The sequence below is a fragment of the Pelodiscus sinensis genome, chromosome 16 (assembly GCF_052426305.1).
Source record: "Pelodiscus sinensis isolate ZL-2025 chromosome 16, ASM5242630v1, whole genome shotgun sequence".
Classification (NCBI taxonomy): Eukaryota; Metazoa; Chordata; order Testudines; family Trionychidae; genus Pelodiscus; species Pelodiscus sinensis.
This window is the reverse complement of record NC_143067.1, coordinates 13907-40434: the sequence shown is the minus strand read 5'-3', so window position 1 is coordinate 40434 and position 26528 is coordinate 13907. Positions and strand designations below refer to the sequence as shown.

Here is a 26528-nt window from a genome sequence, read left to right as displayed (position 1 = left end):
CTGGTTTCTCTGGAACACGGTGTCCTTCTCAGCAGACGCTTGGCTCGAGGAGGAAGACGCAAGGTGGTAAGGTTTCTGACTGCCTCTTATGTGTTTCTCTCTTGTTGCTCTCTCGTATTGGCCAATACGTTCTGTCTGTCTGTTTCTGTCTGTGTCTTTGTCCTTGCTCTGCTTCTGCCGTGTCCTTGTACAGCACAGTTGCAGGCATTCCAGGTGAGCATCTTCAAGGGTTAAGGGCTCAGGAGCCAACGGGAATTCTGCAGGTACGCCAGTCGCGCAAGGGAGAGCGGTGGTGCGTCATGGCTGACTGACTCAGTGTTCTTGTAGAAGGCCCGATACATAGGCGAGACGGGGGGAAAGGGCTAAAGGATAGAATTCCCACAGCCACAGACCTTAGTGAGTGAGAGCTCACGCTGGGCTTTTTCGGCCACCCTTGCAGAGGAATCAGTGCGGGGCCGTGGGCGGAGAAGAAATCGTCCGAGATGGACTTGAGCTGCCTGGACGTGATTCTCGGAACACGGGAAGGGTCCTCAGCGTTCGGCCTTCCCATGGCTCTGTGTGAGTAAGAGGTGCGTGCTTTGAAATCTTCAAGCGTCCTGGCAGTATGTTTCTTCTGAGGCAGAGAGCTTTCTGCTGGGGAACGGAGCCTGGTGGCTTGGGGACTGGTGAAGGGGGGGTAGGCGGTTCAACAGAGCGTGGATAGAGATTCAAGGCCTCCGTTCACTCCCCGTTCCTGTAGTGGCAGCGGGAGGGGGTGGCCGACGGTGGGAGGCTGCGGTGCGATGGTGGGAGGAGAAGCGATGCCGCGTCCTTGCGGACTGAAACGCTAAGTTGTTTGTTTGTTTTTTCCCCTCTGCTGTGTTCGGTAGCGAGCGATAAGAAGTCAACCCTCCCGGTGTCCTCCCGTCTGGGGATGGAACAGAAACGAGAACAGGGAGCTCGGGAGCTTGGTCGAAGCGAGGCGAGAACCGTCCGGCTGGGAGCGGAGCAGCCATCGCTTACCAGGAGATAAGTGTCGGGTCTGGAAATCTCTTGGCTTACGGCCCACTCGGGTCTAGGAAGGGAAGTCACGTTTGCTTAGACAGCGAGTCCGAGCGGAGGTTCCCGAGGTGCTTCCTTGGTAGTGGGAAAAACAGGGCTCCCGTTTGTCAGGGGTGCTGGTTTCTCTGGAACACGGTGTCCTTCTCAGCAGACGCTTGGCTCGAGGAGGAAGACGCAAGGTGGTAAGGTTTCTGACTGCCTCTTATGTGTTTCTCTCTTGTTGCTCTCTCGTATTGGCCAATACGTTCTGTCTGTCTGTTTCTGTCTGTGTCTTTGTCCTTGCTCTGCTTCTGCCGTGTCCTTGTACAGCACAGTTGCAGGCATTCCAGGTGAGCATCTTCAAGGGTTAAGGGCTCAGGAGCCAACGGGAATTCTGCAGGTACGCCAGTCGCGCAAGGGAGAGCGGTGGTGCGTCATGGCTGACTGACTCAGTGTTCTTGTAGAAGGCCCGATACATAGGCGAGACGGGGGGAAAGGGCTAAAGGATAGAATTCCCACAGCCACAGACCTTAGTGAGTGAGAGCTCACGCTGGGCTTTTTCGGCCACCCTTGCAGAGGAATCAGTGCGTGGCCGTGGGCTGAGAAGATAGCGTCCGAGATGGACTTGAGCTGCCTGGACGTGATTCTCGGAACACGGGAAGGGTCCTCAGCGTTCGGCCTTCCCATGGCTCTGTGTGAGTAAGAGGTGCGTGCTTTGAAATCTTCAAGCGTCCTGGCAGTATGTTTCTTCTGAGGCAGAGAGCTTCCTGCTGGGGCACGGAGCCTGGTGGCTTGAGGACTGGTGAAGGGGCAGTAGGCGGTTCAAGAGAGCGTGGATAGATATTCAAGGCCTCCGTTCTCTCCGCGTTCCTGGAGTGGCAGCGGGAGGGGGTGGCCGATGGTGGGAGGCTGCGGTGCGAAGGTGGGAGGAGAAGCGATGCCACGTCCTTGCGGACTGAAACGCTAAGTTGTTTGTTTGTTTTTTCCCCTCTGCTGTGTTCGGTAGCGAGCGATAAGAAGTCAACCCTCCCGGTGTCCTCTCGTCTGGGGATGGAACAGAAACGAGAACAGGGAGCTCGGGAGCTTGGTCGAAGCGAGGCGAGAACCGTCCGGCTGGGAGCGGAGCAGCCATCGCTTACCGGGAGATAAGTGTCGGGTCTGGAAATCTCTTGGCTCACGGCCCACTCGGGTCTAGGAAGGGAAGTCACTTTTGCTTAGACAGCGAGTCCGAGCGGAGGTTCCCGAGGTGCTTCCTTGGTAGTGGGAAAAACAGGGCTCCCGTTTGTCAGGGGTGCTGGTTTCTCTGGAACACGGTGTCCTTCTCAGCAGACGCTTGGCTCGAGGAGGAAGACGCAAGGTGGTAAGGTTTCTGACTGCCTCTTATGTGTTTCTCTCTTGTTGCTCTCTCGTATTGGCCAATACGTTCTGTCTGTCTGTTTCTGTCTGTGTCTTTGTCCTTGCTCTGCTTCTGCCGTGTCCTTGTACAGCACAGTTGCAGGCATTCCAGGTGAGCATCTTCAAGGGTTAAGGGCTCAGGAGCCAACGGGAATTCTGCAGGTACGCCAGTCGCGCAAGGGAGAGCGGTGGTGCGTCATGGCTGACTGACTCAGTGTTCTTGTAGAAGGCCCGATACATAGGCGAGACGGGGGGAAAGGGCTAAAGGATAGAATTCCCACAGCCACAGACCTTAGTGAGTGAGAGCTCACGCTGGGCTTTTTCGGCCACCCTTGCAGAGGAATCAGTGCGTGGCCATGGGCGGAGAAGAAATCGTCCGAGATGGACTTGAGCTGCCTGGACGTGATTCTCGGAACACGGGAAGGGTCCTCAGCGTTCGGCCTTCCCATGGCTCTGTGTGAGTAAGAGGTGCGTGCTTTGAAATCTTCAAGCGTCCTGGCAGTATGTTTCTTCTGAGGCAGAGAGCTTTCTGCTGGGGAACGGAGCCTGGTGGCTTGGGGACTGGTGAAGGGGGGGTAGGCGGTTCAACAGAGCGTGGATAGAGATTCAAGGCCTCCGTTCTCTCCCCGTTCCTGGAGTGGCAGCGGGAGGGGGTGGCCGACGGTGGGAGGCTGCGGTGCGAAGGTGGGAGGAGAAGCGATGCCGCGTCCTTGCGGACTAAAACGCTAAGTTGTTTGTTTGTTTTTTCCCCTCTGCTGTGTTCGGTAGCGAGCGATAAGAAGTCAACCCTCCCGGTGTCCTCCCGTCTCGGGATGGAACGGAAACGAGAACAGCGAGCTCGGGAGCTTGGTCGAAGCGAGGCGAGAACCGTCCGGCTGGGAGCGGAGCAGCCATCGCTTACCGGGAGATAAGTGTCGGGTCTGGAAATCTCTTGGCTTACGGCCCACTCGGGTCTAGGAAGGGAAGTCACGTTTGCTTAGACAGCGAGTCCGAGCGGAGGTTCCCACGGTGCTTCCTTGTTAGTGGGAGAAACAGGGCTCCCGTTTGTCAGGGGTGCTGGTTTCTCTGGAACACGGTGTCCTTCTCAGCAGACGCTTGGCTCGAGGAGGAAGACGCAAGGTGGTAAGGTTTCTGACTGCCTCTTATGTGTTTCTCTCTTGTTGCTCTCTCGTATTGGCCAATACGTTCTGTCTGTCTGTTTCTGTCTGTGTCTTTGTCCTTGCTCTGCTTCTGCCGTGTCCTTGTACAGCACAGTTGCAGGCATTCCAGGTGAGCATCTTCAAGGGTTAAGGGCTCAGGAGCCAACGGGAATTCTGCAGGTACGCCAGTCGCGCAAGGGAGAGCGGTGGTGCGTCATGGCTGACTGACTCAGTGTTCTTGTAGAGGGCCCGATACATAGGCGAGACGGGGGGAAAGGGCTAAAGGATAGAATTCCCACAGCCACAGACCTTAGTGAGTGAGAGCTCACGCTGGGCTTTTTCAGCCACCCTTGCAGAGGAATCAGTGCGGGGCCGTGGGCGGAGAAGAAATCGTCCGAGATGGACTTGAGCTGCCTGGACGTGATTCTCGGAACACGGGAAGGGTCCTCAGCGTTCGGCCTTCCCATGGCTCTGTGTGAGTAAGAGGTGCGTGCTTTGAAATCTTCAAGCGTCCTGGCAGTATGTTTCTTCTGAGGCAGAGAGCTTCCTGCTGGGGCACGGAGCCTGGTGGCTTGGGGACTGGTGAAGGGGGGGGGGTAGGCGGTTCAACAGAGCGTGGATAGAGATTCAAGGCCTCCGTTCTCTCCGCGTTCCTGGAGTGGCAGCGGGAGGGGGTGGCCGATGGTGGGAGGCTGCGGTGCGAAGGTGGGAGGAGAAGCGATGCCGCGTCCTTGCGGACTGAAACGCTAAGTTGTTTGTTTGTTTTTTCCCCTCTGCTGTGTTCGGTAGCGAGCGATAAGAAGTCAACCCTCCCGGTGTCCTCTCGTCTGGGGATGGAACAGAAACGAGAACAGGGAGCTCGGGAGCTTGGTCGAAGCGAGGCGAGAACCGTCCGGCTGGGAGCGGAGCAGCCATCGCTTACCGGGAGATAAGTGTCGGGTCTGGAAATCTCTTGGCTTACGGCCCACTCGGGTCTAGGAAGGGAAGTCACGTTTGCTTAGACAGCGAGTCCGAGCGGAGGTTCCCGAGGTGCTTCCTTGGTAGTGGGAGAAACAGGGCTCCCGTTTGTCAGGGGTGCTGGTTTCTCTGGAACACGGTGTCCTTCTCAGCAGACGCTTGGCTCGAGGAGGAAGACGCAAGGTGGTAAGGTTTCTGACTGCCTCTTATGTGTTTCTCTCTTGTTGCTCTCTCGTATTGGCCAATACGTTCTGTCTGTCTGTTTCTGTCTGTGTCTTTGTCCTTGCTCTGCTTCTGCCGTGTCCTTGTACAGCACACTTGCAGGCATTCCAGGTGAGCATCTTCAAGGGTTAAGGGCTCAGGAGCCAACGGGAATTCTGCAGGTACGCCAGTCGCGCAAGGGAGAGCGGTGGTGCGTCATGGCTGACTGACTCAGTGTTCTTGTAGAGGGCCCGATACATAGGCGAGACGGGGGGAAAGGGCTAAAGGATAGAATTCCCACAGCCACAGACCTTAGTGAGTGAGAGCTCACGCTGGGCTTTTTCGGCCACCCTTGCAGAGGAATCAGTGCGGGGCCGTGGGCGGAGAAGAAATCGTCCGAGATGGACTGGTGCTGCCTGGACGTGATTCTCGGAACACGGGAAGGGTCCTCAGCGTTCGGCCTTCCCATGGCTCTGTGTGAGTAAGAGGTGCGTGCTTTGAAATCTTCAAGCGTCCTGGCAGTATGTTTCTTCTGAGGCAGAGAGCTTCCTGCTGGGGCACGGAGCCTGGTGGCTTGGGGACTGGTGAAGGGGGGGTAGGCGGTTCAACAGAGCGTGGATAGAGATTCAAGGCCTCCTTTCACTCCGCGTTCCTGGAGTGGCAGCGGGAGGGGGTGTCCGACGGTGGGAGGCTGCGGTGCGATGGTGGGAGGAGAAGCGATGCCGCGTCCTTGCGGACTGAAACGCTAAGTTGTTTGTTTGTTTTTTCCCCTCTGCTGTGTTCGGTAGCGAGCGATAAGAAGTCAACCCTCCCGGTGTCCTCCCGTCTGGGGATGGAACAGAAACGAGAACAGGGAGCTCGGGAGCTTGGTCGAAGCGAGGCGAGAACCGTCCGGCTGGGAGCGGAGCAGCCATCGCTTACCGGGAGATAAGTGTCGGGTCTGGAAATCTCTTGGCTTACGGCCCACTCGGGTCTAGGAAGGGAAGTCACGTTTGCTTAGACAGCGAGTCCGAGCGGAGGTTTCCGAGGTGCTTCCTTGGTAGTGGGAGAAACAGGGCTCCCGTTTGTCAGGGGTGCTGGTTTCTCTGGAACACGGTGTCCTTCTCAGCAGACGCTTGGCTCGAGGAGGAAGACGCAAGGTGGTAAGGTTTCTGACTGCCTCTTATGTGTTTCTCTCTTGTTGCTCTCTCGTATTGGCCAATACGTTCTGTCTGTCTGTTTCTGTCTGTGTCTTTGTCCTTGCTCTGCTTCTGCCGTGTCCTTGTACAGCACAGTTGCAGGCATTCCAGGTGAGCATCTTCAAGGGTTAAGGGCTCAGGAGCCAACGGGAATTCTGCAGGTACGCCAGTCGCGCAAGGGAGAGCGGTGGTGCGTCATGGCTGACTGACTCAGTGTTCTTGTAGAGGGCCCGATACATAGGCGAGACGGGGGGAAAGGGCTAAAGGATAGAATTCCCACAGCCACAGACCTTAGTGAGTGAGAGCTCACGCTGGGCTTTTTCGGCCACCCTTGCAGAGGAATCAGTGCGGGGCCGTGGGCTGAGAAGATAGCGTCCGAGATGGACTTGAGCTGCCTGGACGTGATTCTCGGAACACGGGAAGGGTCCTCAGCGTTCGGCCTTCCCATGGCTCTGTGTGAGTAAGAGGTGCGTGCTTTGAAATCTTCAAGCGTCCTGGCAGTATGTTTCTTCTGAGGCAGAGAGCTTCCTGCTGGGGCACGGAGCCTGGTGGCTTGGGAACTGGTGAAGGGGCAGTAGGCGGTTCAACAGAGCGTGGATAGAGATTCAAGGCCTCCGTTCTCTCCGCGTTCCTGGAGTGGCAGCGGGAGGGGGTGGCCGATGGTGGGAGGCTGCGGTGCGATGGTGGGAGGAGAAGCGATGCCGCGTCCTTGCGGACTGAAACGCTAAGTTGTTTGTTTGTTTTTTCCCCTCTGCTGTGTTCGGTAGCGAGCGATAAGAAGTCAACCCTCCCGGTGTCCTCCCGTCTGGGGATGGAACAGAAACGAGAACAGGGAGCTCGGGAGCTTGGTCGAAGCGAGGCGAGAACCGTCCGGCTGGGAGCGGAGCAGCCATCGCTTACCGGGAGATAAGTGTCGGGTCTGGAAATCTCTTGGCTTACGGCCCACTCGGGTCTAGGAAGGGAAGTCACGTTTGCTTAGACAGCGAGTCCGAGCGGAGGTTCCCGAGGTGCTTCCTTGGTAGTGGGAGAAACAGGGCTCCCGTTTGTCAGGGGTGCTGGTTTCTCTGGAACACGGTGTCCTTCTCAGCAGACGCTTGGCTCGAGGAGGAAGACGCTTGGTGGTAAGGTTTCTGACTGCCTCTTATGTGTTTCTCTCTTGTTGCTCTCTCGTATTGGCCAATACGTTCTGTCTGTCTGTTTCTGTCTGTGTCTTTGTCCTTGCTCTGCTTCTGCCGTGTCCTTGTACAGCACAGTTGCAGGCATTCCAGGTGAGCATCTTCAAGGGTTAAGGGCTCAGGAGCCAACGGGAATTCTGCAGGTACGCCAGTCGCGCAAGGGAGAGCGGTGGTGCGTCATGGCTGACTGACTCAGTGTTCTTGTAGAGGGCCCGATACATAGGCGAGACGGGGGGAAAGGGCTAAAGGATAGAATTCCCACAGCCACAGACCTTAGTGAGTGAGAGCTCACGCTGGGCTTTTTCGGCCACCCTTGCAGAGGAATCAGTGCGTGGCCGTGGGCGGAGAAGAAATCGTCCGAGATGGACTTGAGCTGCCTGGACGTGATTCTCGGAACACGGGAAGGGTCCTCAGCGTTCGGCCTTCCCATGGCTCTGTGTGAGTAAGAGGTGCGTGCTTTGAAATCTTCAAGCGTCCTGGCAGTATGTTTCTTCTGAGGCAGAGAGCTTCCTGCTGGGGCACGGAGCCTGGTGGCTTGGGGACTGGTGAAGGGGGGGTAGGCGGTTCAACAGAGCGTGGATAGAGATTCAAGGCCTCCTTTCACTCCGCGTTCCTGGAGTGGCAGCGGGAGGGGGTGTCCGACGGTGGGAGGCTGCGGTGCGATGGTGGGAGGAGAAGCGATGCCGCGTCCTTGCGGACTGAAACGCTAAGTTGTTTGTTTGTTTTTTCCCCTCTGCTGTGTTCGGTAGCGAGCGATAAGAAGTCAACCCTCCCGGTGTCCTCCCGTCTGGGGATGGAACAGAAACGAGAACAGGGAGCTCGGGAGCTTGGTCGAAGCGAGGCGAGAACCGTCCGGCTGGGAGCGGAGCAGCCATCGCTTACCAGGAGATAAGTGTCGGGTCTGGAAATCTCTTGGCTTACGGCCCACTCGGGTCTAGGAAGGGAAGTCACGTTTGCTTAGACAGCGAGTCCGAGCGGAGGTTCCCGAGGTGCTTCCTTGGTAGTGGGAGAAACAGGGCTCCCGTTTGTCAGGGGTGCTGGTTTCTCTGGAACACGGTGTCCTTCTCAGCAGACGCTTGGCTCGAGGAGGAAGACGCTTGGTGGTAAGGTTTCTGACTGCCTCTTATGTGTTTCTCTCTTGTTGCTCTCTCGTATTGGCCAATACGTTCTGTCTGTCTGTTTCTGTCTGTGTCTTTGTCCTTGCTCTGCTTCTGCCGTGTCCTTGTACAGCACACTTGCAGGCATTCCAGGTGAGCATCTTCAAGGGTTAAGGGCTCAGGAGCCAACGGGAATTCTGCAGGTACGCCAGTCGCGCAAGGGAGAGCGGTGGTGCGTCATGGCTGACTGACTCAGTGTTCTTGTAGAGGGCCCGATACATAGGCGAGACGGGGGGAAAGGGCTAAAGGATAGAATTCCCACAGCCACAGACCTTAGTGAGTGAGAGCTCACGCTGGGCTTTTTCGGCCACCCTTGCAGAGGAATCAGTGCGTGGCCGTGGGCTGAGAAGATAGCGTCCGAGATGGACTTGAGCTGCCTGGACGTGATTCTCGGAACACGGGAAGGGTCCTCAGCGTTCGGCCTTCCCATGGCTCTGTGTGAGTAAGAGGTGCGTGCTTTGAAATCTTCAAGCGTCCTGGCAGTATGTTTCTTCTGAGGCAGAGAGCTTCCTGCTGGGGCACGGAGCCTGGTGGCTTGGGACTGGTGAAGGGGCAGTAGGCGGTTCAACAGAGCGTGGATAGAGATTCAAGGCCTCCGTTCTCTCCGCGTTCCTGGAGTGGCAGCGGGAGGGGGTGGCCGATGGTGGGAGGCTGCGGTGCGAAGGTGGGAGGAGAAGCGATGCCGCGTCCTTGCGGACTGAAACGCTAAGTTGTTTGTTTGTTTTTTCCCCTCTGCTGTGTTCGGTAGCGAGCGATAAGAAGTCAACCCTCCCGGTGTCCTCCCGTCTGGGGATGGAACAGAAACGAGAACAGGGAGCTCGGGAGCTTGGTCGAAGCGAGGCGAGAACCGTCCGGCTGGGAGCGGAGCAGCCATCGCTTACCGGGAGATAAGTGTCGGGTCTGGAAATCTCTTGGCTTACGGCCCACTCGGGTCTAGGAAGGGAAGTCACGTTTGCTTAGACAGCGAGTCCGAGCGGAGGTTCCCGAGGTGCTTCCTTGGTAGTGGGAGAAACAGGGCTCCCGTTTGTCAGGGGTGCTGGTTTCTCTGGAACACGGTGTCCTTCTCAGCAGACGCTTGGCTCGAGGAGGAAGACGCAAGGTGGTAAGGTTTCTGACTGCCTCTTATGTGTTTCTCTCTTGTTGCTCTCTCGTATTGGCCAATACGTTCTGTCTATCTGTTTCTGTCTGTGTCTTTGTCCTTGCTCTGCTTCTGCCGTGTCCTTGTACAGCACACTTGCAGGCATTCCAGGTGAGCATCTTCAAGGGTTAAGGGCTCAGGAGCCAACGGGAATTCTGCAGGTACGCCAGTCGCGCAAGGGAGAGCGGTGGTGCGTCATGGCTGACTGACTCAGTATTCTTGTAGAGGACCCGATACATAGGCGAGACGGGGGGAAAGGGCTAAAGGATAGAATTCCCACAGCCACAGACCTCAGTGAGTGAGAGCTCACGCTGGGCTTTTTTGGCCACCCTTGCAGAGGAATCAGTGCGTGGCCGTGGGCGGAGAAGAAATCGTCCGAGATGGACTGGTGCTGCCTGGACGTGATTCTCGGAACACGGGAAGGGTCCTCAGCGTTCGGCCTTCCCATGGCTCTGTGTGAGTAAGAGGTGCGTGCTTTGAAATCTTCAAGCGTCCTGGCAGTATGTTTCTTCTGAGGCAGAGAGCTTCCTGCTGGGGCACGGAGCCTGGTGGCTTGGGACTGGTGAAGGGGCAGTAGGCGGTTCAACAGAGCGTGGATAGAGATTCAAGGCCTCAGTTCTCTCCGCGTTCCTGGAGTGGCAGCGGGAGGGGGTGGCCGACGGTGGGAGGCTGCGGTGCGATGGTGGGAGGAGAAGCGATGCCGCGTCCTTGCGGACTGAAACGCTAAGTTGTTTGTTTGTTTTTTCCCCTCTGCTGTGTTCGGTAGCGAGCGATAAGAAGTCAACCCTCCCGGTGTCCTCCCGTCTGGGGATGGAACGGAAACGAGAACAGGGAGCTCGGGAGCTTGGTCGAAGCGAGGCGAGAACCGTCCGGCTGGGAGCGGAGCAGCCATCGCTTACCGGGAGATAAGTGTCGGGTCTGGAAATCTCTTGGCTTACGGCCCACTCGGGTCTAGGAAGGGAAGTCACGTTTGCTTAGACAGCGAATCCGAGCGGAGGTTCCCGAGGTGCTTCCTTGGTAGTGGGAGAAACAGGGCTCCCGTTTGTCAGGGGTGCTGGTTTCTCTGGAACACGGTGTCCTTCTCAGCAGACGCTTGGCTCGAGGAGGAAGACGCAAGGTGGTAAGGTTTCTGACTGCCTCTTATGTGTTTCTCTCTTGTTGCTCTCTCGTATTGGCCAATACGTTCTGTCTGTCTGTTTCTGTCTGTGTCCTTGTCCTTGCTCTGCTTCTGCCGTGTCCTTGTACAGCACACTTGCAGGCATTCCAGGTGAGCATCTTCAAGGGTTAAGGGCTCAGGAGCCAACGGGAATTCTGCAGGTACGCCAGTCGCGCAAGGGAGAGCGGTGGTGCGTCATGGCTGACTGACTCAGTGTTCTTGTAGAGGGCCCGATACATAGGCGAGACGGGGGGAAAGGGCTAAAGGATAGAATTCCCACAGCCACAGACCTTAGTGAGTGAGAGCTCACGCTGGGCTTTTTCGGCCACCCTTGCAGAGGAATCAGTGCGGGGCCGTGGGCGGAGAAGAAATCGTCCGAGATGGACTTGAGCTGCCTGGACGTGATTCTCGGAACACGGGAAGGGTCCTCAGCGTTCGGCCTTCCCATGGCTCTGTGTGAGTAAGAGGTGCGTGCTTTGAAATCTTCAAGCGTCCTGGCAGTATGTTTCTTCTGAGGCAGAGAGCTTCCTGCTGGGGCACGGAGCCTGGTGGCTTGGGGACTGGTGAAGGGGGGGTAGGCGGTTCAACAGAGCGTGGATAGAGATTCAAGGCCTCCGTTCTCTCCGCGTTCCTGGAGTGGCAGCGGGAGGGGGTGGCCGATGGTGGGAGGCTGCGGTGCGATGGTGGGAGGAGAAGCGATGCCGCGTCCTTGCGGACTGAAACGCTAAGTTGTTTGTTTGTTTTTTCCCCTCTGCTGTGTTCGGTAGCGAGCGATAAGAAGTCAACCCTCCCGGTGTCCTCCCGTCTGGGGATGGAACAGAAACGAGAACAGGGAGCTCGGGAGCTTGGTCGAAGCGAGGCGAGAACCGTCCGGCTGGGAGCGGAGCAGCCATCGCTTACCGGGAGATAAGTGTCGGGTCTGGAAATCTCTTGGCTTACGGCCCACTCGGGTCTAGGAAGGGAAGTCACGTTTGCTTAGACAGCGAGTCCGAGCGGAGGTTCCCGAGGTGCTTCCTTGGTAGTGGGAGAAACAGGGCTCCCGTTTGTCAGGGGTGCTGGTTTCTCTGGAACACGGTGTCCTTCTCAGCAGACGCTTGGCTCGAGGAGGAAGACGCAAGGTGGTAAGGTTTCTGACTGCCTCTTATGTGTTTCCATCTTGTTGCTCTCTCGTATTGGCCAATACGTTCTGTCTGTCTGTTTCTGTCTGTGTCTTTGTCCTTGCTCTGCTTCTGCCGTGTCCTTGTACAGCACAGTTGCAGGCATTCCAGGTGAGCATCTTCAAGGGTTAAGGGCTCAGGAGCCAACGGGAATTCTGCAGGTACGCCAGTCGCGCAAGGGAGAGCGGTGGTGCGTCATGGCTGACTGACTCAGTTTTCTTGTAGAGGGCCCGATACATAGGCGAGACGGGGGGAAAGGGCTAAAGGATAGAATTCCCACAGCCACAGACCTTAGTGAGTGAGAGCTCACGCTGGGCTTTTTCGGCCACCCTTGCAGAGGAATCAGTGCGTGGCCGTGGGCTGAGAAGATAGCGTCCGAGATGGACTTGAGCTGCCTGGACGTGATTCTCGGAACACGGGAAGGGTCCTCAGCGTTCGGCCTTCCCATGGCTCTGTGTGAGTAAGAGGTGCGTGCTTTGAAATCTTCAAGCGTCCTGGCAGTATGTTTCTTCTGAGGCAGAGAGCTTCCTGCTGGGGCACGGAGCCTGGTGGCTTGGGGACTGGTGAAGGGGCAGTAGGCGGTTCAACAGAGCGTGGATAGAGATTCAAGGCCTCCGTTCTCTCCGCGTTCCTGGAGTGGCAGCGGGAGGGGGTGGCCGATGGTGGGAGGCTGCGGTGCGATGGTGGGAGGAGAAGCGATGCCGCGTCCTTGCGGACTGAAACGCTAAGTTGTTTGTTTGTTTTTTCCCCTCTGCTGTGTTCGGTAGCGAGCGATAAGAAGTCAACCCTCCCGGTGTCCTCCCGTCTGGGGATGGAACAGAAACGAGAACAGGGAGCTCGGGAGCTTGGTCGAAGCGAGGCGAGAACCGTCCGGCTGGGAGCGGAGCAGCCATCGCTTACCGGGAGATAAGTGTCGGGTCTGGAAATCTCTTGGCTTACGGCCCACTCGGGTCTAGGAAGGGAAGTCACGTTTGCTTAGACAGCGAGTCCGAGCGGAGGTTCCCGAGGTGCTTCCTTGGTAGTGGGAGAAACAGGGCTCCCGTTTGTCAGGGGTGCTGGTTTCTCTGGAACACGGTGTCCTTCTCAGCAGACGCTTGGCTCGAGGAGGAAGACGCTTGGTGGTAAGGTTTCTGACTGCCTCTTATGTGTTTCCATCTTGTTGCTCTCTCGTATTGGCCAATACGTTCTGTCTGTCTGTTTCTGTCTGTGTCTTTGTCCTTGCTCTGCTTCTGCCGTGTCCTTGTACAGCACAGTTGCAGGCATTCCAGGTGAGCATCTTCAAGGGTTAAGGGCTCAGGAGCCAACGGGAATTCTGCAGGTACGCCAGTCGCGCAAGGGAGAGCGGTGGTGCGTCATGGCTGACTGACTCAGTGTTCTTGTAGAGGGCCCGATACATAGGCGAGACGGGGGGAAAGGGCTAAAGGATAGAATTCCCACAGCCACAGACCTTAGTGAGTGAGAGCTCACGCTGGGCTTTTTCGGCCACCCTTGCAGAGGAATCAGTGCGGGGCCGTGGGCTGAGAAGATAGCGTCCGAGATGGACTTGAGCTGCCTGGACGTGATTCTCGGAACACGGGAAGGGTCCTCAGCGTTCGGCCTTCCCATGGCTCTGTGTGAGTAAGAGGTGCGTGCTTTGAAATCTTCAAGCGTCCTGGCAGTATGTTTCTTCTGAGGCAGAGAGCTTCCTGCTGGGGCACGGAGCCTGGTGGCTTGGGGACTGGTGAAGGGGCAGTAGGCGGTTCAACAGAGCGTGGATAGAGATTCAAGGCCTCCGTTCACTCCCCGTTCCTGGAGTGGCAGCGGGAGGTGGTGGCCGACGGTGGGAGGCTGCGCTGGGATGGTGGGAGGAGAAGCGATGCCGCGTCCTTGCGGACTGAAAAGCTAAGTTGTTTGTTCGTTTTTTCCCCTCTGCTGTGTTCGGTAGCGAGCGATAAGAAGTCAACCCTCCTGGTGTCCTCCCGTCTGGGGATGGAACAGAAACGAGAACAGGGAGCTCAGGAGCTTGGTCGAAGCGAGGCGAGAACCGTCCGGCTGGGAGCGGAGCAGCCATCGTTGACAGGGAGGTAAATGTCGGGTCTGGAAATCTCTCGGCTTATGTACTCCGATCTAGGAAGGGATGTCATGTTCGCTTAGACAGCGAGTCCGAACGGAGGTTCCACTCCGTCAGTACATTTCAACTTCCCCCTCACAGAACGTGCACCCCCACCAGTGCTCTTCCCTATCCCATACCCCGTATTCCTGGTGTCCGTCAGTTTCCCTTCTTCTCTCCACAGACTCAGAGCAACCTGCACCCTCAGAGCATCCCTCCATTCATGTTTCCATCAGCCCCTCTTTTTCCTCCCTAGAACACTCCCCATCCCACACTCTATCCCTATCCCTACCTTTCCCCCCTCTATAGGACCCTTCAGCCCTGTTTCTTCCCTTCCCAACCCACAGTCCCTCCCCCCACAATCCCATCCCACCTGCCATGTGACCCCCATCACTACCTTCCCCCCAGCCCTCCTTCCGCAGGTAAGGACTCCCTCAATCACTCTCCTCTTCCTGCTCAGAAGCCCCCATCCCATGCCATCCCACACTCCAGACCCTTCCAATCCATGCTCCCATCCATTGGGTCCCACCCCCCTTCTCTTCCTTTCTACACCCACATCCCATGGCAACCTGCAGTCCTAACGCTGCCCTTCCTCCATCCATGCCTACACCCATACACGGTATGCGTGCTTTATTTTGTTTTGATAAACAACAGCAATCTCTCAACTGTAAAAGCTAGATTTTAATAAAACAAATGTAGTTTATGTAATTTCTAACAGCAGGAGGGGAGCGGGAGAAGTTGTGCGTATGTTACTCCTCATTGAGGGGATGGGCAAACGTATGAGCTTACATTGTAGTGATTTCTCTCCCTCGTCAGATAATATTATTTTGGGTGTACTTTCCGGAGGGGAACTGCAATTGAGTGCTGGACGATTTTCTAGCTAAGCCTTACCGTAGAGAGCTGTTTGCAGACTCTGTGTTTCTACACTTGGTGCGTCCCAACCTGCGTGGGCTCCCAGAGGCCAGAGAGCCTAAGTCAGCAAAACAGGGAGAGGCAGGCAAGGCTAGTGGAGCAAGTAGTCTCAGTGAAATCCCAGCACATCCGGTGGCATCCCAGAAGGAGGACCAAACCCATCAGAAGCTGGGCCTTTGAGAAAAGGTCTCTCCATGTACTGGGTAAGCTTGGAGGCCTCTCAAGGCGTACCTGCTCCCGGCAGTGCACTTAGTCCGTTACAGAAATGCTAACAGTGACAGTCGGTGAATGGGATGTTAGCGTATAGTTGTGTATACGATTAACTGATAAGCCTGGGCTTATCGGTTAATCCTGACAACTACACACGCTTCCCTCCCCCTTGCTGTCTCTGTATTAGAGTCAGCAAGGGCTGGGGGGAGGTGAGAGCCTGTGCACGTGGGGAGCTGGCTTTTAAGTCTTCGCCCCTGAAGCACCAGATCCCGCGGAGCTACGTGCTCCGTATCCATCGGTGCACTTCTGATACTGATAAGAACATAAGAATGGCTATACTGGGTCAGACCAAAAGGCCATCTAGCCCAGTAGCCTGTCTGCCAACAGTGGCCAGTGCCAGATGCCCCAGAGGGGGTGGACCGAAGACAATGATCAAGCAATTTGTCTCCTGCTATCCATCTCCAGCCTTTGACAAAGAGAGGCCAGGGGCACCATTTCTTCCTTCCCCCAGGCTAATAGCCTTTTATGGACGTAACCTCCATGAATTTATCTAGTTTGTTTTAAAACTCTGTTATAGTCCTAGCCTTCACAGCATCCTCTGGCAAGGAGTTCCACAGGTTGACTATGTGCTGTGAGAAGAACTACTTTCGCTTATTAGTTTTAAGCCTGCTACCCATTCATTTCATTTGGTGTCCTCTAGTTCTTATATTATGGGAACAAGTAAAGAACTTTTCTATATTCACCTTCTCCACACCACTCATGATTTTATAGACCTCTGTCATATCCCCCTCAGTCTCCTCTTTTCTAAGCTGAAAAGTCCTAGTCTCTTTAGCCTCTCCTCATATGGGACCTGTTCCAAACCCCTAATCATTGTAGTTGCCCTTTTCTGAACCCTTTCCAAAGCCAAAATATCTTTTTTGAGGTGAGGAGACCACATCTGTACACAGTACTGAAGATATGGTGTACCATAGTTTTATACTTCATTTTAGTTGCCCTTTTCTGAACCTTTTCTAATGCCAAAGTACAGTATCTTTTTTGAGGTGAGGAGACCACATATAGTACGCCCTCATCTTGAACACTTTGTACAGAAGTTTTATATAGGGGCATTAAGATAGTCTTCATCTTATTTTCTATCCCTTTTTTAATAATTACTAGCATCCTATTTGCTTTTTTGACCGCATACTGCATTTTCAGAGAACTATCCACGATAACTCCAAGATATCTTTCCTGATTAGTTGTAGCTAAATTAGCCCTCATCATATGGTATGTATAGTTGGGGTTATTTTTTCCAATGTGCGTTACTTTATACTTATCCACATCAAATTTCATTTGCTATTTTGTTGCCCAATCACTACATTTGGTGAGATCTTTTTGAAGTTAAACAGTTACACAATTGCTTTTGTCCTTAAGTCCGAGCAGTGGGTGGTAGGGAGTGGCCTCAGAGGAAAGCAGAGGCTGTGGTCTTTTGTCTGGGTGTCACGTTAGTGGATTTTAAGGGGAGCAGCCAGATCACTGCTGCACCAATTGGGGGGAGGTGTTTGCCCCAAAGTCTATACAAAGGGGGCCATGCGAGATGTCAAATGAAAGTCATGTTCTACTGATTCTGTATATGCTACTCATGTACTTGTATGATATCTGTGTGTGGAGTTATGAATATGGTGTCTGTGCTGATATTGGCCTGCACTGCCTGTTGTAAAGGAGGATTGTCCGTTGAATGAGTATGCTAATTAGCACTGGTCCAGGGATAATGGCTCTCAAGGTGCCCAATACACACCTGAGGACTGTGTCTGGGAACATGCAACCCAGCCAGGGCAAAATGGCTGCTGACATATGAAACAGAGCTAAGTCATTCGACCATGTGACCTGCTCCACTTGGAAGGTACCGGGGAGATATACAAGTGCCATGAGGCGGACTCCATCTTGTCTTCAATTCTGCTACTGATCCTAGATGCAGCCTTGCAAGGAACAGAGAGCCGAGGAGGATTGCTGACCCATCCTGACATAGGATGAACACCAGAGACCTTTAAGATAGCAGTTATAACATCTCTGCTGAGAGCCTGCATCGAGAACTCGGTGACTGGTGCATGTAATGTATTTGCCTTAACAACCTTACTCTCATACTTTTCTTTCTTCTATTAATAAACCTTTAGATTTCAGATTCTAAAGGATTGGCCCAGCGTGATCTTGTGGGTAAGATCCAGAGTGTAAAGTGACCGGGGATTTGTGGCTGGTTCTTTGGGACCAGAAAGACCCGTTCGGGGAAGGTGAGATTGGGTTCTACAACCCCCTCACCTGTGTGCAGGCCCGGGGCTAATTGTGGTACAGGGAGAGCTGGGGTGTCTGAGGGGTTTTGCTCGTGAGGCTTCTGGCTGGCCAGATTGGCAGCTAAAGCACTCAGTGTGACCGGTTTATGGCCTATTTGGGAAAGGCTTCCCGTCTGGGGCTGTAAGGAGCCCTGAGTTTTGAGCAATTCGCCCTGAGCGGACGCCCTCAGCTGTGCCAAGACCTGGCCCGGTCCGTCAAAGCCACCTCCCAGCTCACCTCAACCCTCACCCTACCTTCTCCCCATTCATCTTTCAACACATAAGGACCCCCTCACCCACCCTCCTCTTCCTTCCTAATGGCCCCCAGCCCAACACGCTCTTGATCCTTCCAGTTCACCCGTCCATCCAGTGGATCCCTCTACCCCTCCTTTCTCTTCCTTTTAACACCCCCAGCCCATAGCAATGTGCACTCCTAACCCTGCCCTTTCTCCACCCATAAGGCCAAGGGCACCATTGTTTGAGGGGGGTAGGTGCCCTTGGTCCTATGGGTGTAGAATTGGGTAGAGAAATGGGGTAGGAGGGCAGTAGCCCCCCTCCTGAGTTTGAAACCCTGGATTTCATACATGAGGTGTGCTTAAAGCCCATGTCCTAACTCCAGAGGCAGTTCTTAAATGCAACAGAGTTTGAGCTGATGCGGCTTTGCCTTTGGGGCATGGACTTTATTATGCTTAAATCACCCCGCCCCTCTCGTTCTTTATAACAAATGGACGGACATTCAAGCAGTTGAAGTATTGTTAGATCCTCATAAAAACATTGCTGGGTTCTCCCCGTAAAAGATGGGGGGGAGTAACCCACTGTGGCACAACAAATGCAGGAGCAGGGGCCTGCAAAAGTACCCCAAAACCTGATCTCTCCAGGCTTTGGTACAAAAACTTCCCCCCAAAATCCTAAAACCCAAATTTTAGGGAATATCCACTGCCATCACCCAAGTAGTCCAAGAAAACTAGGGATGAGATCACTTGGGAAACCTCCTCCCTAAAACCTCAGGGGTACCTCAAGCTCTTTTTCCCCTCAGAGCTTGAAAAAGAAAAGAGAAAAACAAGCTGCAGTCTGTGCTAGCTGACTCCCAGCCAGTCAGACAGAGAGCTTACAGATAAAACTAGGACACCAAAATAAACCTATAGCAGGTTAATTAGAAAAGAAAACAAACTTTTTATTATCAAAACAATACTACCATTGCAAGTATAGTTAAGGTAGCTAGATGGCAAGGGCCACCAATTTGTATACTCAGAGGCTGTGTCTATACTGGCCACTTATTCCGGAAAATCAGCCGCTTTTCCAGAATAACTTGCCAGCTGTCTACACTGGCCGCTTGCTTTTCCGGAAAAGCACTGACGATCTCATGTAAGATTGTCAGTGTTCTTGCGGAAAACTATGCTGCTCCCATTCGGGCAAAAGTCCTTTTGCACAAAACTTTTGCGCAAAAGGGCCAGTATAGACAGCTCAGCTTTGTTTTCCGCAAAAAAGCCCCGATCACGAAAATGGCGATCAGGGCTTTTTTGCGGAAAAGCACGTCTAGATTGGCATGGATGCTTTTCCGCAAAAAACGCTTTTGCGAAAAAGCGTCCGTGCCAATCTAGACGCGCTTTTCCGAAAATGCTTTTAACGGAAAACTTTTCCGTTAAAACCATTTCTGGAAAATCATGCCAGTCTAGACGTAGCCAGAGACAATTCTGTGGGTTAGAAAGCTTCATTACAAAAGAGAAAAAAAAACACTTTTAACATCAATTTGAAATTCCTAAACCATAAAACAATTAAAAACCTGATAGATTAATTAAACTTTGCCCTACTTACATATTGTGAAAAGACTTTTCTTAGAGAGAGCGAGACAGCCTCGCAGCTCCCTGTTACCTGGAAGAACCCACTCTGCCTCAGACAGAGGAGGAAAAAGTTAAAAATTGCTTTGTTCCCAGTTTGAAATCCCTACCTGCATTGTTGTTGGCTGACCAAATATCTGGCTAGGATAACCCCTTAACCACGAGGACTGACCAGCAGCCTGGTGGCTATGACGGGGAGAGTAGGAATGAGTGTTATGCTTTTGGGATCTGCATTTGGACCACTGCTATTAAACGTCTCACAAATGTTCTTGAAAAAGGAGAGACTAAAGGGATAAATAGTGGCTAAATCAAAGTTGATAGGCACTTCCCCATTCCTCCTTTGAAAAGTACAAGAGCCCAGCAGGGACTCTTGTGCATTTCAAAGTAGTGGAGCTTGGGTTCAGCTGGGGACTCTGAGTCCCCCACTGACCCCAGGCTCCATGCCGTGCTGCATGCCATGAGGAGCCCCAGGTCATGCCGTGTGGAACCTGGGGCCAGCTGGGGAAATGTTACGCAGAGCTGGGGATCAGCTGGGGAGTTCTCAGCTGACCCCGGGGTCCATGGCTGCCCCTTTAAACGTGTGGAGGTGGCTTTTCAAAGGGGCAGCTGCCGCAGAGCTGATCCCCAGCTCAGCCATGCAGTGCTGCCACTTAGAAAGCTGGGGCAGGGGGGAAGGAGTACTTCAATCTCAGAGAGGCAGCAAGGTGTGGGGAATCGACTAGCTGACTAGTCAACAGACAACTATCCCATAAGCATTTGCTTATGGGGATAGACTCGTCTTTAACATCCCTAATCCAAAGCTGGTAGGAATGAGTTAAAAAGGGGTCTCACAAAACTGGACGTTTGGGCAACACCAGAGCATATGAATCCGTGTTAGCCAACACAACAGAAAAAAGAGAGGAAGCGGCATGTGAGGTGTGTTTGCATTCTTACTGGCTTGGACTCGAGCGCATGGAAGATGAGTGGGTCTCTTGGCATAATCCTGATGTCAGTGGGGAGCTACAGCCAACTGACCCGTTGGTGTTCAGTCTGTGTCTTGTAGCGGAACAGCCATGTTGTAGAAAGGGTTGGAGAGAGAGGCAGGTACTGGACGGTCTCATGCAGCTGTAGCATTTTTGGCAGTGATACTTCTTCCATGGGTTATTTGCTGTTTTTGCAGAGGCCTGCTGTAGGCAATCGGAGTCACTCTGGAGATCCAGCTAGATGAGGGGCATGTGCCTGAAGTGAGTCTGAGTCACCTGTTGTTACTATTGACAGTGGAGCTGAGGAGCTCTCTTGTGACAGTGTAGGAGCTGGTGTATGTTTTGTGAAATTATCTTCAGCCAGTGTCTGTGCAGCGAGGTGCCTCCTTGCGTGCAGAGAGATGCTTGTGATTTCCATGGGACGGATCCTGGGGAAGGCAGAGCTCTGCCTGTGGCTGGTAATTGTCTGGGATTGTCCTTTCCTCTCCGTAAGTAGCTGCACGTGGGTCGCTGCCCTTCAAATACAGCGATGTGGAGGGAGGGACGACAAACTACAGAGCATCTGTCCGTGTAATCACCGGACATCATCACATTGTTCTCCAGTTGCTTGCTCAATCATCACGTCGCTCAGAGGACCAGAGTATTCTGGGTAGGGTGTGGGTATAGTGGACTGAGGGTGTGGTGAAGTGGAGATGGTCATAGTTTCTTATAAATTATGAGCATTTTAGGACCTGGATAGGCTGGAGAGGAATAAAGAAGGGGTCTCCAGTGACCAGCAGTTAGGTGATGCACATGTTTATGTCTGTGTTTTGACCACTAGTGGTGGTCGAGTTTACAAGTCTCCTCTCATTCTCTTTTCAGTTCTCAGTGGCATTGGATTCATGAAAGAATGGCTGACTTGTGGCAGAGACTAAAGCCTTGAGCCCATCACAAGGGCTGGCAGCCAGCTAGCGCAATGCAGACTAAGAGCAAATGGAAATTTGCAGTTTTCCTTCAGTACTTAGTTAGGCAGTTATACCTTGAATCTTTTAAAATTATTTTGAACAATGTCTACACTGCACACTTATGTCAGAATAAGCTAACTACTTTGAAATAGAACATCCAAACTACAGGGAAGCCTTGAAATTAGTCTGAGTCAGGCTCCCCTAATGTTGACGTACTACATTGATTTAGAGTCTCAGGAAGCACTGGGGAGTAATTACTTTGAATGACTCTGGGGAGTAGTTATTTCTAAATAAGAACAGCTGAGCATATATACTGAAGACATTTCAAAATAACAATTTCTACATGAGGGTTATTCCTCATCACAAACAGGAGTCATTAGCCTGTTATTTCATAACTCCTAACTGCCTAGCGTAAAAATGCTGCAACAGAGCAACAGTGACACTCGATGGCCACTTTTGGCAATGCATGCACAATTCTGTAATGGAGCAACTCTGACACTCGGGGTGTGTCTAGACTACAGGGATTGTTCGAAAAATCTGTACCTGCGTCTAGACAGCCGCCGCGTTCTGTTGACAGTAAATCAACAGAATGCGGCGGTTTTGTTGACAGCGGTAAATCTCATTTTACGTTTTACGAGGAATAACACTATTTTTGACAGAGATCTGTCAAAAAAAGGGAAGTGTGGACGCGGGGAAGATTTTTTGTCGAAAATAAAGGCCTCCGGGTAGAAGCCCTGGTGGACACTCCTGCCAGACCTTTCATCTCTATTGTTCCTGCCCAGACAACTTTGGGCACCGGGGAGGGAACATCAGGTGAGTGCTGTGAGGGTCCAACACACACAGGGCAGGGGAGGCGGGAGCAAAGCGGATGGTGCAGTACTGTGACATGTCATGCTGATCACATCCTGGGGGGAGGGGGACACACACATGGCTGACCTCAGGGAGGGACGTCTTACCCCTGCACCCGCATGGCTGCGAGGAACCACCTGCTCCTACAGACACTGATGCCAGGTACAGGCAGGGGTTTGGGACCCTGGGAATTGCCACACAGCTTCAGGCTTCTTAGCAACCTGCGGGAACCCCAACTGTGGCCTGGCACTTGTCTGTGCTGCTTGGCCATGGGGAGGGGGGCAGGATGGTGGCCTGCACACTGTCTGGGCTTCAGGGAGGCTGTGGCTGCTGCTCAGGGCATACCACTCCTTGCTGAGACCACATGAGCATCTGCTGATCCTAGAGGACAGGCACTGACTGCTGAGGAGGGCATGCTGTCTCTCAGGGAAAGTGTGAGCATGCATGACTGATGACTTTTCCCTCTTGTCCTCCACATCCAGCCCAGCTGTCCAGGAGGGTGGGGGGGGCCACACCTCTCCCACCTCCCAGACGGCTGCAGGGAACCCATCGGCACTGGCGCACGTATTTGGACCTGGTGCGCCAGCACATCTCGGCCTTGCAAGGGATGCAGGAGTCCTGTAATCAGAGGATGCAGGCAGAGACAGAGAGGTGCAGTCGCTTGCTGGACGAGTTTGTGCAGCAGCTGTGGGAGAAAAACTCCAATTGTGTCTAAGGAGGGACTGTGCAGGAAATCAAAACTCTCTAACAGAAAACTGCTGTAAGGGTTAAAAGTTTTCCAGGCCCCTCTCCCTGTAACAGAGAGAAATCATCTTAACTCTAATCAAGACCCTTACAATGCCTATCTCAACTTCATGGAGACTCCTAGTCTGTCACAAATTGTCGTGTAAACTCTTATCTTTGTCACAGTTTGCCTTGTAGACTCCTCACTCAGGTTCTCATGTGCCTTTGTACTATAAAACTTACTTCTAGCACAGCTGGTGTGACCAGAAACGTCTCAGAGTACTTCTGCTGAGACTTTGATATGTTAAAGAAAACAATCAACAACTAAACTGTCTGAACACACTGTATAAAGGATCCCGGAAACTCTCTCTCAGGGCTGCTGCTGCTCTCACTCTGGTAGCTGTCAGCCTGCATGCATAATAAAATTTTCCTTTTGGATTTCTCTCCTGCCTCACTGCTTTGACCTCCAGCCTCGGACCCTTCTGGGGACTCTGTACCCCAGGGGAGCGAGATTTCCTCAACACAGCGCACTGCTATTTGCACTGCTATCCGGGAGGCCATAGCCTTCCCCGGTCCTGTGTCTGTTCCTGCTCCTCCTGCTCAGCCTGCCCTCCCCCCCCCACCAGCTCCCCCACCCCTCCACTCACCCTCCGACGCTCCTTCACCCACTGCCATCCCAGACTCAGGTACAGCCGCACCTCCTGCCCAGCCCCAGCCCGCACGCGCAGCCATCTCCAAGCAGGCCTCCGCAGCGAGGGTGGCAGGGGCTCGTCATCCAGGTGGCACCCTCAGCCCTGAGCCTCCCTCCTCCCTTCCAGCTTGACATCCCCCTTCCTACCTGTGAGAGTCAGTAAGGGAAGCACTTTACTTTGTTAACAAACAATTTATTTTTGGGACTGGTTTGTGGCCTGTTTGGGAAGGTCACCAGTCTGGGGACTGTAAGGAGCCCCTAGTTTGAGCAATTCACCCAGAGCGGACGCCGTCAGCTGTAACCAGACCCGGCCCGGTCTGTCACAGCCTGTCTCTGTTCTCAGTGTGAATGTGGGGCTGGGAGGGGCTTTGGACGGGGGGGGGAAGGCACTGGAGGCATGGGGCAATCCCACATTTGGAAGGCCCTGGGGAAACTCATTGGGTTTCTTGGGAGAATCACTCCCTCAGGGCTTCCTGAATGCGCAATCCCAGCTGGAGGGCTTGCCAGATGGCAGCTGTCCGGGGCTGCTCAAAGTGCCTCCCCTCCACAGCAGCTTGTGTCCCCCACGCTGGGAGGAAGGCCGCCTCTTTTCTCTCCACTAGGTTGTGCAGCACGCAGCAACCACATCAGGGATGTTGTGTTCCCCCATGTCCAGCTGAGCGAGAAGGCATATAAACCTGCCCTTCAGACGGCCAAAGGCGCACTCTACCTCCAAGCAAGCCCGATTCAGGCGAGAGTTAAAGAGGTCCCTGCTCGCATCCAGGTGTCCAGTGAATGGCTTCATGAGCCAGGTCATAAGGGGGTTCGCCGTGTCAGTCACAATGCATGTAGGTATCTGAACATCCCTGACTGCATAGTTTCACTCCAGAAAGAATGACCCAGCCTGCAGGCTGCGGTACAGGTATGAGTTCCGGAAGATGCGGGCATTGCATGCCTGGCCTGACCACCCGACGCAAATGTCTGTGAATTCTCCCCAACACAGTGAAAAGCAGAAAAAAACCCTGAACCTGAAAATAAACTGCTGTGGTGTCCGAGGAAGCAGGGCAACCAGAGCAAGCACTGCAGCAGCTTTGCTTTCCCTCCAGGAGGTAGGCAAGCCAAAAGCAGGAGCAGAGAAACGGCTGTCCGGGGGATCCCTTTAAGCACACATCTCTGCAAAGGGCATGCAGCAACACCTGGAAATAAAGGTTGCCCCCATGCCCTGCCAGAAGCACTTCTGGGTGCCTTTTTTTTTTATTTGAAAGAGCATCCGGCAGTCTGGACGCTCTTTTTCGAAAAAGCTGATAGCATGATGCGGAGCAAAAAAATTAATCTAGAAGCTTTTTCAACAGAGGCTTTTTCGAAAAATACTTTAGAAAAGGCCTCTGTTGAAAACGGTGTGTAGTTTAGACGCACCATCGGCGGCCATTTGCTGATAGACAGGCACAAATCTCTAAGGGTGTGTCTCCACTACAAAGTTAATTCGAACAAACAGCCATTAGTTGGAATTAACTTTAATAGCGGCTATACATACAAACCGCTAGTTTGAATTTAAATCGAACTAGCGGAATGCTTAATTTGAACTAGGCGTTACTCCTCGTAGCGTGAGGTTTACCTAGTTCGAATTAAGTAGTTCGAATTAAGGGCTGTGTATCTACTTAATTCGAACTAGTTGGAGGCTAGCCCTTCCCAGGTTGCCCTGGTGGCCACTCTGGGCCAAACCAGGGAAACTTTTCTGCCCCCCTCCCGGCCCCGGAGCCCTTAAAGGGCCACGGTCTGGCTACAGTGCTTGTGCCAGTTGCAATCCTGCCAGCACCCAGCCAGCAGACCCTGCACCTGGCACGGCATGAGCCAGCCACTGGCTGCCACCCAGCCCTCCGCCTCTTCCCAGGACCAGGCTGATGGCTCCCAGGAGCCTGCCCGGGGCTGCAAGAGGCGGGCGCCTGCCTGATCTAGTGCGGAGATCGTGGACCTCATCAAGGTTCAGGGGAGGCCTCCAACATCCACGATCTCCACACTAGGCACAGGAATATGGCCATCTAGGGCAGGATAGCTGCCAGCCTGGCCACCAAAGGTCACATGTGAGCCCATGAGCAGGTTTTCATGAAAATCAAGTTGGTCCAGTGAGATTCCCGGCCCTGAGCTTAGAACATAAAAACGGCCATACTGGGTCAGACCAAAGGTCCATCTAGCTAAGTAGCTTGTCTGCCGACAGAGGACAGCACCAGGTACCCGGAGGGGATGGACCTAAGACAATGCGCAAACGATTTGTCTTGTGCCATCCATCTCCAGCCTTCCACAAACAGAGGCCAGGGACATGGTTCCTACTCCATGGACCCATCCTCCCTGAATTTATATAACTTCTCGTTAAACTCTGTTATAGTTCTAGCCTTCACAGCCTCCTGCGGCAAGGAGTTCCACAGGTTGACTATGTGCTGTGAGAAGAACTACTTTCGCTTATTAGTTTTAAGCCTGCTGTGCATTCATTTCATTTGGTGTCCTCTAGTCCTTCTATTATGAGAACTAATGAAGAACTTTTCTTTATTCACCCTCTCCATACCACTCATGATTTTATAGACGTCTATCATATCCCCCTCAGTCTCCTCTTTTCTAAGCTGAAAAGTCCCAGTCTCTTTAGCCTTTCTTCATATGGGACCTGTTCCAAACCCCTAATCATTGTAGTTGCCCTTTTCTGAACCCTTTCCAAAGCCAAAATATCTTTTTTGAGGTGAGGAGACCACATCTGTACACAGTATTGAAGATATGGTGTACCATAGTTTTATACTTCCCCTCCTCCTTCTTCTCCTGGCTTCCCCCTTCCAGCTCCCTCCTCCCAGGTTTCCACCTCCCGTCTCCCACCCTCTCTCCCACCACCTTTTCCCAGTCTCCCCAGAGGTTAATCCCCACCCCTCAGTTTTCAAAAATATAAACTCTCTTTATTTAACAACACACGTGTCATTTATTTTTTAAATCAGGAAGGGTAAGTGGAAGGAGGTTAGGGAGGAATGGGGCATGAGCCCCCGATGGGGAGGACTGGGGTGGCTCTGTGGGCTCCTCGGGGTGGAAGCTCTCCTGCAGGGTCTCCTGGATCCTGACAGCCTCCCAATTGATCCCCTTGGATGGCAGCCTGCGGCAAGTGCAGCCGGGCTGATGGCCAAGTGCTTTGATGTGCCTCCAAGACAGGACTGCTTTGCTGTCCCTCATTGAGGTAGACAAGCAAGTGGGGAACCCTGAGAACTGTCTGTCCGGGGTGGGGGTCGGGTTCCTTTAAGCAGAACCCTCGGCTAGCAGCTCCACACTCTAAGTCCTAACCTGATGCCCTGCAGGCACTGGTTCTGGCCAGCCTTAACTTCGG

At 53.5% G+C, this 26528-nt stretch overlaps 1 long non-coding RNA gene across 1 annotated transcript; it reads left to right on the top strand.

Moving 5' to 3' along the window:
• The first annotated feature begins 12444 nt into the window (after positions 1–12444).
• Positions 12445–22776, top strand: LOC149523484 (uncharacterized). Its single transcript, XR_016346923.1, has 5 exons — positions 12445–13297; positions 13598–13736; positions 16833–16970; positions 20185–21744; positions 22263–22776. It is a non-coding gene; the product is annotated as an uncharacterized LOC149523484 (long non-coding RNA).
• The last annotated feature ends 3752 nt before the right edge of the window (positions 22777–26528 follow it).